Source organism: Manis pentadactyla, chromosome 10, assembly GCF_030020395.1.
Source record: "Manis pentadactyla isolate mManPen7 chromosome 10, mManPen7.hap1, whole genome shotgun sequence".
Lineage (NCBI taxonomy): Eukaryota > Metazoa > Chordata > Mammalia > Pholidota > Manidae > Manis > Manis pentadactyla.
In genome coordinates, this window is record NC_080028.1 from 6,026,229 (window position 1) to 6,041,724 (window position 15,496).

Genomic DNA, 15,496 nt, shown 5'->3' on the forward strand with positions numbered 1-15,496 from the left:
CTAGCAGAGAGAGAAATCAGGAAAACAAGTGAAAGGAAGTGAAAGACCTATACTCTGAAAACTACAAGACACTCATGAGAGAAATTAAAGAAGATACCAATAAATGGAAACACATCCTGTGCTCATGGATAGGAAGAATTAATATTGTCATAATGGCCATCCTGCCTAAAGCAATCTATAGATTCAATGCAATTCCTATCAAAATACCAAGAGCATTCTTCAACGAACTAGAGAAAATTGTCCTAAAATTCATATGGAACCACAAATAGCCAAAACAATCCTGAGAAGGAAGAATAAAACAGGGTGAATTAAGCTCCCCAACTTCAAGCTCTACTACATAGCCACAGTAATCAAGACAATTTGGTTCTGGCACAAGAACAGATCCATAGACCAGTGGAACAGACTAGAGAGCCCTGATATAAACCCAACCATATAAGGTCAATTAATATATGATAAAGGAGCCAAGGACATACAATGGGGAAAGGACAGCCTCTTTAACAGCTGGTGTTGGCAAAACTGGACAGCTACATGCAAGAGAATGAAACTGGATTATTGTTTAACCCCATACACAAATGTAAACTTGAAATGGATTAAAGACTTGAATGTAAGTCATGAAACCATAAAACTCTTAGGAGACAACATAGGCAAACATCTCCTGAATATAAGCATGAGCAACTTCTTCCTGAATGCATCCCCTCGAGAAAGGGAAACAAAAGCAAAAATGAACTCATGGGACTACATCAAACTAAAAAGTTTCTGTACGACAAAGGACACCATCAACAGAACAAAAAGGCATCCTACAGTATGGGAGAATATATTTGTAAATGACATATCTGACAAGGGGTTAACATCCAAAATATATAGCCTACATGCCTCAACACTCAAAAAGCAAATAACCCAAACAGCAAATGGGCAAAAGATATGAAGATACAGTTCTCCAAGGAAGAAATTCAGATGGCCAACAGACACATGAAAAGATGCTCCACATCACTAATCATCAGGGAAATGCAAATTAAAACCACAGTGAGATATCACTTCACACCAGTAAGGATGGTCAGCATCAAAAAGACTAAGAACAACAAATGCTGGCGAGGATGCAGAGAAAGGGGAACCCTCTTACATTGCTGGTGGGAATGTAAGCTAGTTCAACCATTGTGGAAAGCAGTATGGAGGTTCCTCAAAAAACTAAAAATAGAAATACCATTTGACCCCGGAATGCCACTCCTTGGAATTTACCCAAAGAATACAACTTCTCAGATTCAAAAAGACATATGCACCCCTATGTTTATTGCAGCACTTTTTACAATAGCCAAGATATGGAAGAACCTAAGTGTCCATCAGTAGATGAATGGATGGAGAAGATGTGGTACATACACATAATGGAATACTATTCAGCCATAAGAAAGAAACAAATCCTACCATTTGCAACAACAAGGATGGAACTGAAGGATATTATGCTTAGTGAAATAAGCCAGGCAGAGAAAGACAAATGCCAAATGATTTCCCTCATTTGTGGAGTAAAACAGTGCAGCAAAACTGGAGGAACAAAATGGCAACCGACTCAGAGACTCCAAGAATGAACTAATGGTTACCAAAGGGGAGGGGTCTGGGAGGGTGGGTGGTGAGGGAGAGAGAAGGGGATTGAGGGGTATTATGTTTAGTACACATGGTATGGGGGGATCTCGGGGAGAACAGTGTATCACAGAGAAGGCACATAGTGAATCTGTGGCATCTTGCTGCACTGATGGACAGTGACTGCATTGGGGTGTGGGTGGGGACTTGATAATATGGGTAAATGTAGTAACCACATTGTTTTTTCATGTGAAACCTTCATAAGAGTGTATATCAATCATACCTTAATAAAAAGTAAAAAAAAAAAGATTTACCTATTTATTTAATTTTAACCGTTTGTAAGTGGAGAGTTCAGTGGCAGTAAGTACATTCACATCCTCCTAAAAAGAGATTTATTTTAAGAAATTAAGGCGAGCTCAGCCTGCCTGGAGAGCCGGTAGGGCAATTCTGGTGCAGTCTGAAGGCCAGCTCAGGAGAATTCCCACTTTTTGGGGGCAGGTTGGCTTTTTAATTCTATTCAGATCTTCAACTGATTAGATGGTGGCCCATCCGCATTATGGAGGGCAGTCTACTTTACCAATTAAAATGTTCATGTTACTTGAAAACACCCTGGCAGACAAAAAAAAACCCCTACAAATTAAAAGCAAAAACAAAAACAATTAGAAAAAAAATACCAAAAATACCAAAACCCTTGCAGAAACACCAGAATAATGTTTGATCAAATATTTGGGCACTTTGTGGTCCAGTCAAATTGAGACATAAAATTAACCATCACATGCACAGACCACACTCTGTTATCCTCTCCCACACTGGCTATTGTCACACTTCTTTACTGCCTTTACTGTCCTCATCTGGTGGATGTCAAATGTTCTCTCCTTTTGGCCTTGGTTACTGACAAGGGTGAACATCTTTTCAGAGGTGTTAGTGATTCACAGGTCACCTGGTGACATGCCTGATGAGGTCTCTGCCCATTTTCCCCTTGGGGTTGTCTATTCTTCTTGCTCATTTATATTGGTTCTTCAGTCTGTACACTAACTGGTGTATTGGCTCTTTGAGATGCAGACATCTCATTTGTCCATGTTTTTTCACTTTCCATTATGCCATCTCTTGTTAAGTATTTGTAATTTCAGGAGCTTAATAAATGTTAATAATTGAGTGTTGGCATTGGGTTTGAAATAGTTAAGTTAAACTCACTCAGGTTTGGACCTATGAGAAAATGATGTGTCAGAATGTGACCTAACAGCCCCATTATAACAGGTATGGCGGGTGTGGAGGAACACAGCTCATACGTGGCGCTAGCCCAGTGGACTTGCTAGCCCTCCCCGACCCACCTTCTGGGCCTGGCACAGCCTCCTCGGAGGTCAGCTGGGTCTGCACAACAGATATGTTTGCTCCAGATGATTGCCTTGCTCGGGTCCGGGGAGGGTAGAGAAGGAAATGAGCCCTCTTTCCATTGCTGACGATCTCGGCCCAGACGAGAGCCCGTAGTCGGTGGCTGCTTCTGCCCGCCAGGAAGAGAGCTGCCCTGTCCTCCTGCGGGGTGACGGGCAGGGGCGCTGGGGGAGGGCCTTCCCCATGGAGGTCAGTGGTGAGGGGAACAGCTGCCCTTCCTTAACATGTACAAGCAGATAGAACATAAATATAAATGATACCCAATGCGTAGGTGTGGTGGGAGTGGGCCCTGTCACCTGGCGCTCCCGGGGAAGAGCTGTGGGGAGGAGGTGAAGGTGCCAGCCCCTCTGCGGAGCTCGCTTTTTGTTCGTTGTACCTAGTTTTTGGAGGGCCAGACGGGGGCACCTAGAAGCCGAGTTCATAGAGGAATTTCAAGGGAAGGAGACTTCAGTGGGATGGGTTGCCAGGGACCAGACCAGGTGCTTTATTCACTTAAATCCCCTCAGCAGCTGGAGAGGGAGGAGGTGCTGGTTGCATTTTTACAGGTGAGGAAACCAGGGCTCCCAGGAAAATCGACTTGTGATCCCACGGCTGGGAGCCGGGGTTTGTACCAGGCTGCGAGTGGGGCTGCCCTTCCATTTCCGAGACTTGGTGTCCGCACCTGAGCATGTGTGTCTGGGGCGAGGCTGCCGTTTCTCTCATGGTTTTTCTCCTCTCTTCTTTCAGCAGATGCCATGCCCCTGGTGCTAAGCCTGGTCTTAGATGCAGGGGAACAAGGGCAGTGACGCCCGGCTGGATGGAGTTTGACAGCCTGCCTGCATGGCAGCTCGGAGGGAGGAGTAGCCCGTCCCACTGGGAAGAACCATTACCAAGGTCAAAGGGTCTGTGTCCTGCAGTGCTCTGCTCTCCATCACCTTGTGGGCCTTTAGCTTATAGAGGGCCCTGCCTTCATTTCAGGGTGCTGGCTTTCTCTGAGATTTGTTAACAAATTGTTTTATTTCTTTAGGATTCATTTTCCTGGGCTGAATTTTAAAAAGACCACATTGTCACTGATTCTTCTTGTGAAGGATATGATGAATATGCATTGGCCAGTTAAACATTCTGTGTTATTATTTCTGTGATAAACTTTTTATTTGGGAAAAATATTTGACTTGCAAAGCTAATACAGAGAATTCCCTTATACCTTCCACCTGCTTTTCCCTATGTTAACATCTTAGGTAACCACAGTACATTTGTCGAAATTAAGAAATTTACATCGGTACAGTGTTACTAACTGAACTGTAGACTTGACTCAGATTTCATCGGATTTCACCGGTTTTTCCACTGAGATTCTGTTCCAGGACCCAGTCCAGGATATCATGTTGCGTTTAGTTGTCACATCTCCTTGATCTGTGATGGTTTGTCTAATTTTTCATGACCTTGACAGCTATGAAGAGTGCTAGTTGGGTATTTTGTGGAATGTCCCTTGGTTTCAGTTTTCTTGAGGTTTTTCACGTTATTAGACTGGCCTTGGGAGTTCTGGGGGAGAAACCGTAGAGGCGAAGTGTCCTTGTCATGTTGTGTCAGGGAGCACAGTGACGTCAGCACGACGTACCCTGGTGAGGTTCACCTTGCAGACTTAGTGTTTTTCATCTGTGGTTTTATACATGTTTTAAGTGGCTCTTGTTCCCTAGAGATTGCAGTCCCCTCAGGCCAGGGCCCCTGCTCTGCTTGCTGTGTGCCTCTTCCCAGTGTGAGCACTCATGCTGTGGACCTGCCAGTTCATGTGAAGACATATTTGGGTCTCTTGTTTCTGTGAGTATCTGCAGTCTTCACAGTCTAGGTGAAACACAATTGGCCATGTGGTGGTAATTGTCAAAGTCAGGGGTCATTCTAGTCTCTCTACTTCTTATATGCTTAACATTCTCAGTAAAAAGATAAAGAGAAAAACATTTCCAGTCTACAGATTGGAATCCCAGATTGTTTTGATAATGTAGGGGTAATGCTGTTGGTCCTTGCCAAAGCTGTGAGGCCATTCCTCATCTTGACCATTTTTGGTTCTTCCCCAAGGCTCCATAGGAAGAAAAACTTGCATCGAAACCAGTGTTAAGCAGTGCTGCTGTAACTGTGTAGTAATATAATATTTCTTAACATTTTTGAGGAAGAAAAATCATTGGTTTGTCATCAGAAAATAATTCCAATTAAGATGAGGTTACAAATTAGTTGATATATATTTATGGAACAGAAAGAAAACCTTTCTGTTTTTGTTGGAAAGAACATCTGACTCTCATTAATTTGGACACGGCCTGTTTCTTGTATATGCAGCATTTTGACATTACAAACTGTGAATCTGGTCTTTCAGTGAATGTAGTGGAGAAATACTGGTACCATTTGAAGATCCTAGTTACCCCCTCCTGAACCTTGAGACACCTTCTAATCGGTTGGGAATCGTATGTGGACTGTGAAGGGTGCACCGGCAGGTGCGAGCACAAAGGGACCCAGGGTCTGGGTAAGCGCCTGCTGTCTTCGTGTTTCCCTGTTAACCTGCAAGCACAGGCTCCCAAGCTCTGAGTTGTAAAAGTGAACGCTGTCACGAAGCCTAAGTACACTTGGTGGCGTCTCATTTTAAGAAGCTCTTGGCTCAGGAAGTCAGTACTCGCTGTTGACTGTTGATAAAATTTTCTGCAGCCCTAATCCAAGTATGTAGGTCTAGCGCAACTTGTTGCAGGCCTGTGTACAGCTTTGTGTGTGCATGTTAATTGTACGTGTTTGATGCTCACCTGGCTCTGTGGGTCATGTGGGCTGCCAGGGGCACCGAGATCTCTGTCCCCTCTTAGAGAAGGGGCTATCTGGCCACTGACTCCTCTTTCCTGGAGTCATCACTAGGAAGGGTCAAGTTGTGAGTGTCCGAGAAGTCTCCTCTCACCTGTGTGGGGACGGCTCTGGGGATGGGCCCTTCGTTTGGTTCTGTTTGTCTAGCAAATTAAGGCCAGAGTGTCTCCCTTAGACCTGTTTCTGCATGGAGTCAATTCAAGTGATGTTGAGGTTCTCAAGAACCCCCACACAGTGAATGAATGAGATTGCTGTGTGAGGTGGGCTAGCACCTGCTGCTTTCGGATCAGCTGGCAGTCTTGACTTTTCCTGGGACTTGGTTTCTTTACAGAAGTCGTTTGTAAAATCTCAGGCTTTATGGACTAAATTATGTATAGAGTGCTCAGGAATCATGTCCCTTCTCTTTCACACATGAAATACTGCACAGTGGGCGATGCCAGCTGCAGGGTGACATGCCTCCCTCGGAGGATGAAGTGTCCGAAAGGTAGGTTTTGCTTGATAGCAGCTCGTTCCGGGGATTATCCAGAATGGGAGATTTTATGAAACCCGGTAGGCACGGGTGTGCCTGTGACCTCCCTGTACCTGTTTGTTTACAAAGGACTTGTGCATGTTGGGGTCCCAACCTCCCTCTGAGCAGCAGTGGGGCCTCAATGGCCCTTTCATACTTTGCTGTGGCATCATCACCCAAGTTTAAAATCTCATGGAACTCAGTTTATTTCTTCACTGCAAATTCAGTTACTCATGAACATTGTTAAATACAAATACATAAATTCAAGAGAAAATCACTATCAACACTTTGATGTATACTTTTCTAAATCGTTATATTCATACACACACACAAACATACATTTCAAAAACCAATGGGATCGTACTATGTGATCGGTCTTGTGACCTGTCTTTAGTGTAGCTGCTCACACGGGAGGCACGTGTCCCTCGTCTGTACTGCGTCCTAAGTCGGGTCAGCCGTCACAAATGTATGGGGCTGCTGCCAGGCTGGGCAGCCTGCTGCTTCTCTCTGCCTCAGGCTGGCTTGCTCGCAGCACGTTGCAAGAGAAGGTCTGGACTTGGCTCTCCTGGTGCTCTGCTCAGTCAGCCTCTTGCCAAAGTCCCCTCACTTTATTTCCCTTCACGAGACCTTCTGAACCAGCCCTGGCTGTATCCATACTTCGTTCCTGGTGGTCATCGTGGATTCAGTTCCACTTGGATTGTTTTGGCCTTGATTCGCTGGTTTTCCGACATTGATTGATGGCCGACTCTCTGAACTTTGTGGGGGTTGGCCTTAGGCTGCTGCCACCTATGTATGTGCAGACTGCGTCTCCACCCTACACTCAGAGAGGCCCCTGCGTCCCCTCTGTGACTTGGTTGTTGTGATCTGCATCATCGTGAGCTGCCAGTCTGGCCATCGGGAGATGATTGCAATGGCTGCTGTTTAAAAACACACTGCGTGTACATCATCTTGTTCAGTCAAGCCCTGATGTGGCCACTGTGGCTGTCTTTGCACCACAGGTAGAGGAACTCGACACTCAGAGCCTTGCCAAAGGCCTGTGTCCGCTCCCTGCTGCCCCTCTTTGTCGTCTGGCCCCACTCAGCTCTGCCTTTCCCGTGCAGATGTCCTTGGAGGGGCCCCAGGGGACCAGCCTCAGGGTCACTGGCCGTGTCCTCACATGTCCAAGTACAACTGGGAACATTATGTTCAAAGATTGTTTAAGTACAGTAGTAGACTTCAATTTTAAGAGGTAAAAATAGAAGAAAATATAAAATTTGTAAAAATGAGACAAACTTTTAAGTTTGTAGTTGGTATTCTATTTATCATATTTTAGACCAAGAATGGAAGCTTGTAGAGGTTACAGACCATGTCTTTTTTTTTTATTAAAGTATCATTGATATGCAATCTTATGGTTTCACATACACAGCAATGTGGTGTCAGCACTCCCCCATATTATCAAGTCCTCACCCCCTCCACTGCCGTCGCTGTCCATCACAGTAGTTAGATGCTGTAGAGCCATTATTTGTCTTCTCTGTGCTGTATTGCCTTCTCATGACCCACCTCTATTGTGATTGCAAGTTATTGTGCCCCTTAATCCCCTTCTCCCTCCCCACCCACCCTTTCCAACCCCTCCCCTTGGTAACCAGTAGTCCCTTCTGGGTGACAGACCACGTCCTTTACAAGATTGAATTTATATAGTGCTCAAGAGTTCCTACAGGCTTTAGATTCATTTATGAATTAAATACTTAATATATACTTATTACATACCAAATTGAAGTACAGTATTGAAAATCTCAAGGATTCAGATGCTTCCTTTTTCTTAGCACAGAAGGGTTCTTAATCTTTTTCCATCTTCCCCATCTTCTTTATCCCTAGCACTAGTCCAAAATGGAGAAGGAGAAAGCTAAAGGTAATGGTAGCATTCTGGAATGCTTGGGGTCACGATTTATATGTATTTATATGTATTACATCCTTATTTATAATCTTCCTGGTTTCACAAAGGATTTGAGTTGGTTAGTTGGGACTACCAAAAAAAAAAAAAAAAGTTGCTGAAATCTTCCTTTGCCATCCCGAAAGCAACGAGAATAAAACAGATGTTTAGTTCTGATAAGAGGCTCAGCTGTCACCTAGAACTCTCCCACGGCCTGTGTTGTGTCTGTGGGCCCAGAGGGAGCCACGTGCAGCAGCTCCGCTCACTGCCATCACTGGGACCACGCCACACCACCTTCACTGCTGTCGTCTCTCACCTGAAAATGGGGACAGTACTCCCAGCTTGCAGGGGTATCATAAAGGACAGAGTTGTTGTACATGGAGATCCTGGCAAATGTGTAAAATGTCATAAAATAGTGCCTCATCTTATCTTCTATTTGCCAGTATTTTTACTGCCATGTGACCAAAATTATCATCAGTGTAATGATTCTTTACGAAGTTAAAGATAGGTGGTTTGAGGCTTTGCGTTTATTCTTCTGAAGTTGTATTATTTTACTTGCAGTTCCAAAGTCAAACATAGGGAGGGTAGAGGGTTCATATAAACAAAGGGGAAAGTCACACTAATAACCCTCCAATAAAAGTTAACATAGCATATCTTGAACTTTACTCCTGAACATACCAAAAATTCATCACAAACCTTGCTCAGCACTCCTTTTTATGTTTGGAACTTTCTTGTGGGTTCATTTTCCACGTTCAGTGTGTTGCCCAAAGAAGGCTTGAACTCTCACCAGGACTGGGCAGGGCATATGACATCTTAGTCACTGAAATACTGTATTTGAAATCCAGGTGTTGCTTTTCATGATGGCATTGTATAAAACGCATAAGAAAATAAATTAACATGTTTTTTCTATCACATTGGTACTTTGAAGTTTTTCTCAATTGGACTCCGCTTTAATTAGCCTGGCTTCTTTTTTTTCTTTTTTTTTTAAAGCTTGGGGCAAGTGCCAGAGAAGCAAAGAAGCTTACATAAAGGGTTTTAAGTTTTTTTTTTTAACTTTGCCAAATATAGAATTGTTATTTGGCTCAGCTTGTCCTGGCACCTTCTTCTGTGATAGAGAATGTTAGAAATTTGGCTTGGTTTAGTCCTTTTTATGCATATATGTGGGAAAAATAAAGGCAAGATGGCTCTATTTATGTCTTGGTTCATGAAAAATATGAAAAGCTAACAAGTAGGGTGTGGACGTAGCCACTACCCTCTCCCCAGACCCCCTCCCCCTACCAAAAAAAAGATTGATCCATCAGAATGTTTTTACATAATCTATTTAAATTCTAGAATTTAAGATTTACTTATCATTGAAAGAAGAAAAGCTAACACCTATAATTTTCACATTAGATTTTGCTTGTTTACTGACTATCAAATAGCCGTTGAAACCTGCCACTGAAAGCTGCCATTCCTGAGTGACTGACAGGTGTTATCACACATTTTACTGCAGTGCTGATAGAGCGGAGCTAACCTGGTCAGAAAGTGGACCGTTGTGGGTCCATCGGAATTGGTCGTGGGACGTGAAGGACCATTTATTCAAAGAACTGGGACCCAATAAGATATACTTAGTGCTAACGTTGCACAGAACTTACTTGAGTGGGTCTGTGAATCAGAGGCGCCTTCCGCGCAGTCCTCCGTCCCCTGGGAAGGCCGTGCTCCCCGCCTGGGGCGCTGAGGTGGGGGAAGTTCTGTTATGCGAGTTCTGCAGGGAAGTGCTTTTCTTCCTCCCCATGCTTCCCCTCTCCTCGGCTCTCTTCTCCTTCCCTTCTCTCCCGCCCCTCCTGCCCCCTCCTTTTTCTCTCTATTGAGCATATTTTACATGCCGCTGTGTGCGTCTGTTTAGGGGCTTTGCCAGGTGGATACACCTGTAGTCACTTTCTGCCACTGTCCCAATCAAGACATTTTCATCACTTGAAAAGTCCCTTGTGCCCTGTTCGGTCAGTCCCCCACTCCCCCCCTGGTCCCAGGCAATACTGATCTGTCACTATAGATGAGTTTTGCCTGTCTTAGAATTTCATATGCATAGCGACATGCGGTGTAACTTTTGCACCTGGCTTCTCTTGCTCCCCGTGGCGTTTCTGGGATTCCCCCATTTGCGTCTCCCAGTAGCTCGATGCTTTACGTGCCTAGTAGCTTCCCGCTGTGGATCGGACTGCACACAGCGGTTTTGATGTCCTATTTGGGAAGTGAGACAGGGAAGCCGGGCTCCATGGGAGTATATGCATGGTCTGTTTGCAGCCCCCTCCCACCAGCTTTCCCAGCTCTTAGGAAGGCTGAGAGGAAGAGCAAATTGACAAACAAGTGTGAGGAGGTGTCTTTTCATCAAGACCCTGAGTCCCACGACTCCTTGAATAGTTTGGCTTCTTGGAAGCACCCAGCTCGTGGCAGTCATAAGATCTTGGTGTTTGCCTTCCTGGAGGTAGGCATTCCTAATACATAAGGCCTTGTGACCAGAGGGTCTTCTTCTGGGGCTTCTGCAGGACTTCTGCTGTCTCTGCTGATGCTAGACCCACCTGGTTCTGCATTTAGGGCTTGCAAAATTCAGGCACATGAGCCGTGGAGCCCCTCTAGCAGGGCTGCCCGTCGCTCGCCCTGCTCCCCTGCTCCCTGGCGCCTGCTTCTGAGCTGCCCCTCTTCCCTTGGCCCTGCCCTGGCGCCTTAGCCTTGGCCCTGGAGGGAGGACTGAAGCACAGAACTGCAGTCCTCACTGTTTTGTTAACAACCTAATTACTCCATGCCCAGAACCTCTTTAAGATCTTCCTGTAAGAGGCAGTAATTGCTTAGGGCGGGGGAAGGGGTGGCAGAGAGAAGGTGCAGCCTAAGAGCAGGGGTCTCTTTTTGAGTGATGAAAATGTCCTAAAATCGGGGTGATGGTTACACAACTCTGTGAATGTACTAAGAACCATTGAGTTACACACTTTAAATGACTGAGTTGTTTGGTATGTGAATCATATCTCAATAAAGCCATTTTTTAAAAAATGTGGTATTAGAGCAAGGATGGACCAGCAGAGGAATGGGGGAAAAAAGATCACATCAGAGAAATTTTATTCTTTCCCCATATGACATCCCTTTTTGATGAATATCCTGCTTTTTCCTCACAGGCCTAGTTCCGTGGGAGCCTGACTGGTAGCAAGAGTATGGGCTTCGACAGTGTCAGGTGGACCTGAGCAGGTCTCCCGTTCTGCAGTCATTAGCTGGGTGACATGGGCAAGTGGCTTCGCTTCTCTGGTGGTTTCCCTTCTATAAAATGGTTCTGGTAGTGTCTGTCTTAAGGAGTCTTTTAAAGAGCTCAGATAGGCAGTCCTTTTCACCGAGTGTCTGACAGTCTCGTCGCGAAGTGCAGGTCAGGAGCAGCCTGGGCATGTGCCCTCCCAGTGGCTGTGAGGTATGCGGCTTATGGCTGTTCCCCAGTCGCCCCCTGGCTGCGGGGGCGGTGGTCCTGGTTGTCTGTAGCTCACTTTGCTGGACTCTGTGAACTTTTTCTGCCTTAGTCTGCAGGATGTGAGTAGGTCAGTGGTAAGCTCTTGGGGAAACCGCTGTGTCCCTTCCTCCTTGACTGCCGTCCCTGATCCAGTTTCTGCCCTGGGTCATTGCTCTGTTGTTTCCTCAGCCCCTGGGGCGTGTCGGTTCTGGCATCTGTCAGCTCATGCGTTTTTTTTATTTACACTTCTGCCCTGCCCTGACATTGTGAGCACTCCATGGGGCCCCGCGGCCCTAAGCACTGTGCCTGGCACTGATGTTTGTTGAATGAATGTCCAATGGCTTAAAGTCTTGTGATAGAAACCAGATTGGAACTGGAAATACCAGTTTAGGCATCCCATGGAGAGGTTAGCAGGTGGGTTCCCTGGAGCAGTGTTTCTGTCCCAGCACTGCCTTGGGCTGTGCCCCTGCCCAGGCTGGGAGACGTACCTGAGTCAGCTTGTCCTCTGCCAGGAACCCAGTGTTGAGGTGTGGCTGAGGCGGTGGGGAGGGAGAGGGTGCCCAGCTGCACAGGAGAGCTGGTCTCTTTACTACATAGTCCCATAGTATCTGCATTCTTAATTTAACTCAAATGCAAAACGCACACAGCAGCTGTATTCAAGACCCAGTTCTGACCCTTCAGGGAGGCTGAGGTGGAGAGGCAGTGTGGTGGCGCGCCCACAGCCGTGGTCGGAGGCTGCCTGCCGGGCTCAGATCCTGGCCCCGCCGCGCGCCAGCTCTTGGGACCCAGGGCAACTGTACCTCAGTTACCTCATCTGGAAAATGGAGGGGGTGACAGTTCACCATAAGTAAAGTTAAGCGCTACATAATGTTTATTGAGAAGCCTGTTTGTTGGATTAAGAAAAGCAGAGAATGTGGGTCTTAAACAATGACTAAATCTGTATAAAGAAATCAGTCTGCCTCACTGTCTCTGCCTCCTCCCATAACGTAGGGCTCTGGGGCAAAGAAGAGTTTTCTGTCCTGCCAGCTGAGGGAGAGGCAAGACAGCTTGCTTTGCCAAAACTCAGGTGTTGATTCTTTTTTAGTGGAAGAAAATACCCCCAAAAAAGGGCTTTTATGACCATATTTTTGTGCTGCTTAATTTAGTTAAAGTGCTTTGAAAGGTGATTGCCAGTCTATTAGTTTTAGGAAGCCTGCCTGTGTATTGTAACCAAGTAACACAGAAATAGCCTCTAGATACATCATTTGGCCCATAGCTCAGGCTTCCCAGCCTTAGTGCCCATCACTGGATGAAATGACCTTTAGGGCCATTAGACCCATTAGCTCCTGACCCCTTTATCCCACAGAAACCCTGGGTCGAAGGCACTGGCCTTTCTGCAGAGCAGAGGAAGCTACTGGCCGAGAGTGGCCGGCCTGGTTCCCCGGCGCGCGCCCCTCTAACGGGGTGACCGAGCTAACTAAGCTGGCTGTGGGATACACCAGATCTCTGTGGGGTTGGCTTCTCTGGTTGTGTGTGAGGAGAGGGGAAAGTGGTACCAAAATTTTCCAAATAAGGCAAATTATCATATGTCGGATAATTGAGTCTTGTGTGGATATGGTCTTTGCTTTATTGGTGTTTTTCCATTAAAGAATCTCTGAACACAAGATTTTAGAAAGAGCTTTTTAACCTGTTTTATGTTGTAAGGTCAGACTAGATGGCTGTTTTTAACTTGACATTTTTGAGTAAATATGGGTAGTGAGAACACTAGTAAACACTATATATCCACTAGGCATAATTTCCCTTTTCAATATATTCTCATGTCAATTATATATTTTCCCTTAGCCATAGACTTCCCCTCAGGCCCATGTTACAAGGAGGGAATGGCCCAGACCTGTGCTGGGCACCACCACTTAAATGTAGCTCCCAGCTTGCCGTAGGGATTAGGGGGTGTATATGTATCTTCTGGGAAAGTACTTTGGGGAAATGGAGCTCTTGAAATATCTGTTTCTTGTCTATCTGTGCAGACTAGTTTCAGTATCTGCTCTTCCCTGCAGTGTTTGCATTTTTTTATGTAGTTGCAAAAGTTTTAAAAACACTTTATTGAGGTGTAATGTACATGCATAAACATGCACATATGATAAGTATGTATACTGATGAAATTTCACAAACGCAGTGTACCTAACCATAACAGCTCAAGAAAAACAGAGCACCCCTCACAAGCCCTCCTGGCAACCCCTTCCTGCCGGTCCCTTCCCACCTGGCTTCAAGCAACATAGATGCGTTGTGCCTGCTCTTTACTGTTTACTGTATTGAAGGGAATCGTTCTGTATGTATTCTTATGGGTATGTACTTTTTAAATGAAGAGGTGGGCTCTCTCCCTCCTCTCCTATAGTTACATTATTCTCTTTTTTCCTTCACTATCAGTTCCTTGTCAAACTTTGGGCAGTTCGTGTTTGGTTTTTACTTCCAAGGGAACCCTGTGTGCCTGTTGGAGGGCTCTTGGTCTTAGGAGGGTCCCTCGTCTATCTCCAGGGAGCCTGCATCAGGCTTCCCTGTCTCTGCGACTGTCAGGCTACTTGGCCTTGGTGTGGGGATTCATGGAGAGAACTTGAGTTTTACAAGTAGGGACACTGTAAGATTATCCCCTGCAAGCCAGTCCCTGTCACATGGACTCCTGAGGCACCTGGCTCCTTAGATGCAGAGCATGTCTTTTTTCCTTCTAAGCAGAAGAACCCCAAATGTCAGAAGGGATTCTAAGACTGTCACATACAGTGTAAATTAATTTAGACATGAGTTGAGTTTGCGGGGCGTCATAGGATTTTGTCCTCAGACTTTGTCTTTTTGATTTTCCGTGGAATACTGAGGTTTCTGTTTGGCCACTTTCTGAAAAGAAAGCTCTTCTGTGCTCGTCCCAGCAGGCCCGGAGTGAAGGCCTGGGAACCTGGTGCCTGTAGGGCGAGGGCAGCAATGCAGGGGGATGGCCTTGTCTCAGACGCAGGGAGCCAGCAGCCAACAGGAAATGATGAAACGTGCTGGGAGAATTTGGCTGGGAGCTGGAGGTCAGACGCACCAGCAGGTATGGAAGCTGAGCCACAAAGCTAGGCGGTTGAAGCTGGTGTGTGACGGAAAAAGGTGAGTGTGCTATTTCCTTTAAGGGAGACCTTTTTGAAAGTAGCTTTTTTATTGATTACCCCCCCAATGATCGATTTAACAGAAATCTCACCTTTTAAATGCACCTAGTTTTAGAGCTTCTTGATGGAGATGTTCACCCAGTTCTATATTAAGTGAACAGAGGGGAGCATTTTATCCAAAATGCTTTGAGAAAATGTCAGAGTTAATGTTTGATTTCCTTGGTGAATAGATTTGGCCTAAACAAATGAAGGATTGTGCTTTATAATTTTTCTCTGGTTTTAGAACATACATGCATGCTTCATTTCAAAATAGATAGAATAAGTTAGAAACTTTGGTTTGTTTTAGACTAGCATGCATACTTAGAGCTGCATTTTTTTCTTATGGATAACTTAAATGAGTTACTTGAGTTAACTGCTCATAGTGGGTTGTTTTTTTGTCCCCTGCTGTCGGGCATTATGTTTACTACATGCTGCCATTTCCTTTCTTAACGGCCAAATCTAATCTGCAAACACATACATGGGGCTCCTGAGACAAAGTGAACAAATTAGCTTTTCCAGTTAACTGTAATTGCTGTTTCATGACCATCTGTCTGCTCCAGACTCCCAGAATTGGCATGCGGCTTGCCCCAAATCCCCTCCGGCTTCCTCCTCCGCATCTGACTGCTGTCACTAGACACTTGGTTTTTATTTTTATTAGATAGCAAAATGTAAAGTGAGCAGCCTTTCCATAC

The 15,496-nt window shown here is 45.4% G+C and overlaps 1 protein-coding gene across 4 annotated transcripts in view; it reads left to right on the forward strand.

The window, feature by feature from the left end:
• The window catches only part of PACSIN2 (protein kinase C and casein kinase substrate in neurons 2), a 122,933-nt gene that overhangs the window by 30,388 nt on the left and 77,049 nt on the right, over positions 1–15,496 (forward strand). The window contains exon 1 of one of the 4 annotated variants that reach the window (XM_057486309.1): positions 14,722–14,766. The exons of the other annotated variants lie outside the window; for them this stretch is intronic. The gene's annotated coding sequence lies outside the window, so the exon portion shown is untranslated. Of the gene's footprint in view, positions 1–14,721; positions 14,767–15,496 lie in introns of those variants that run through there. 4 annotated transcript variants of the gene reach the window in all.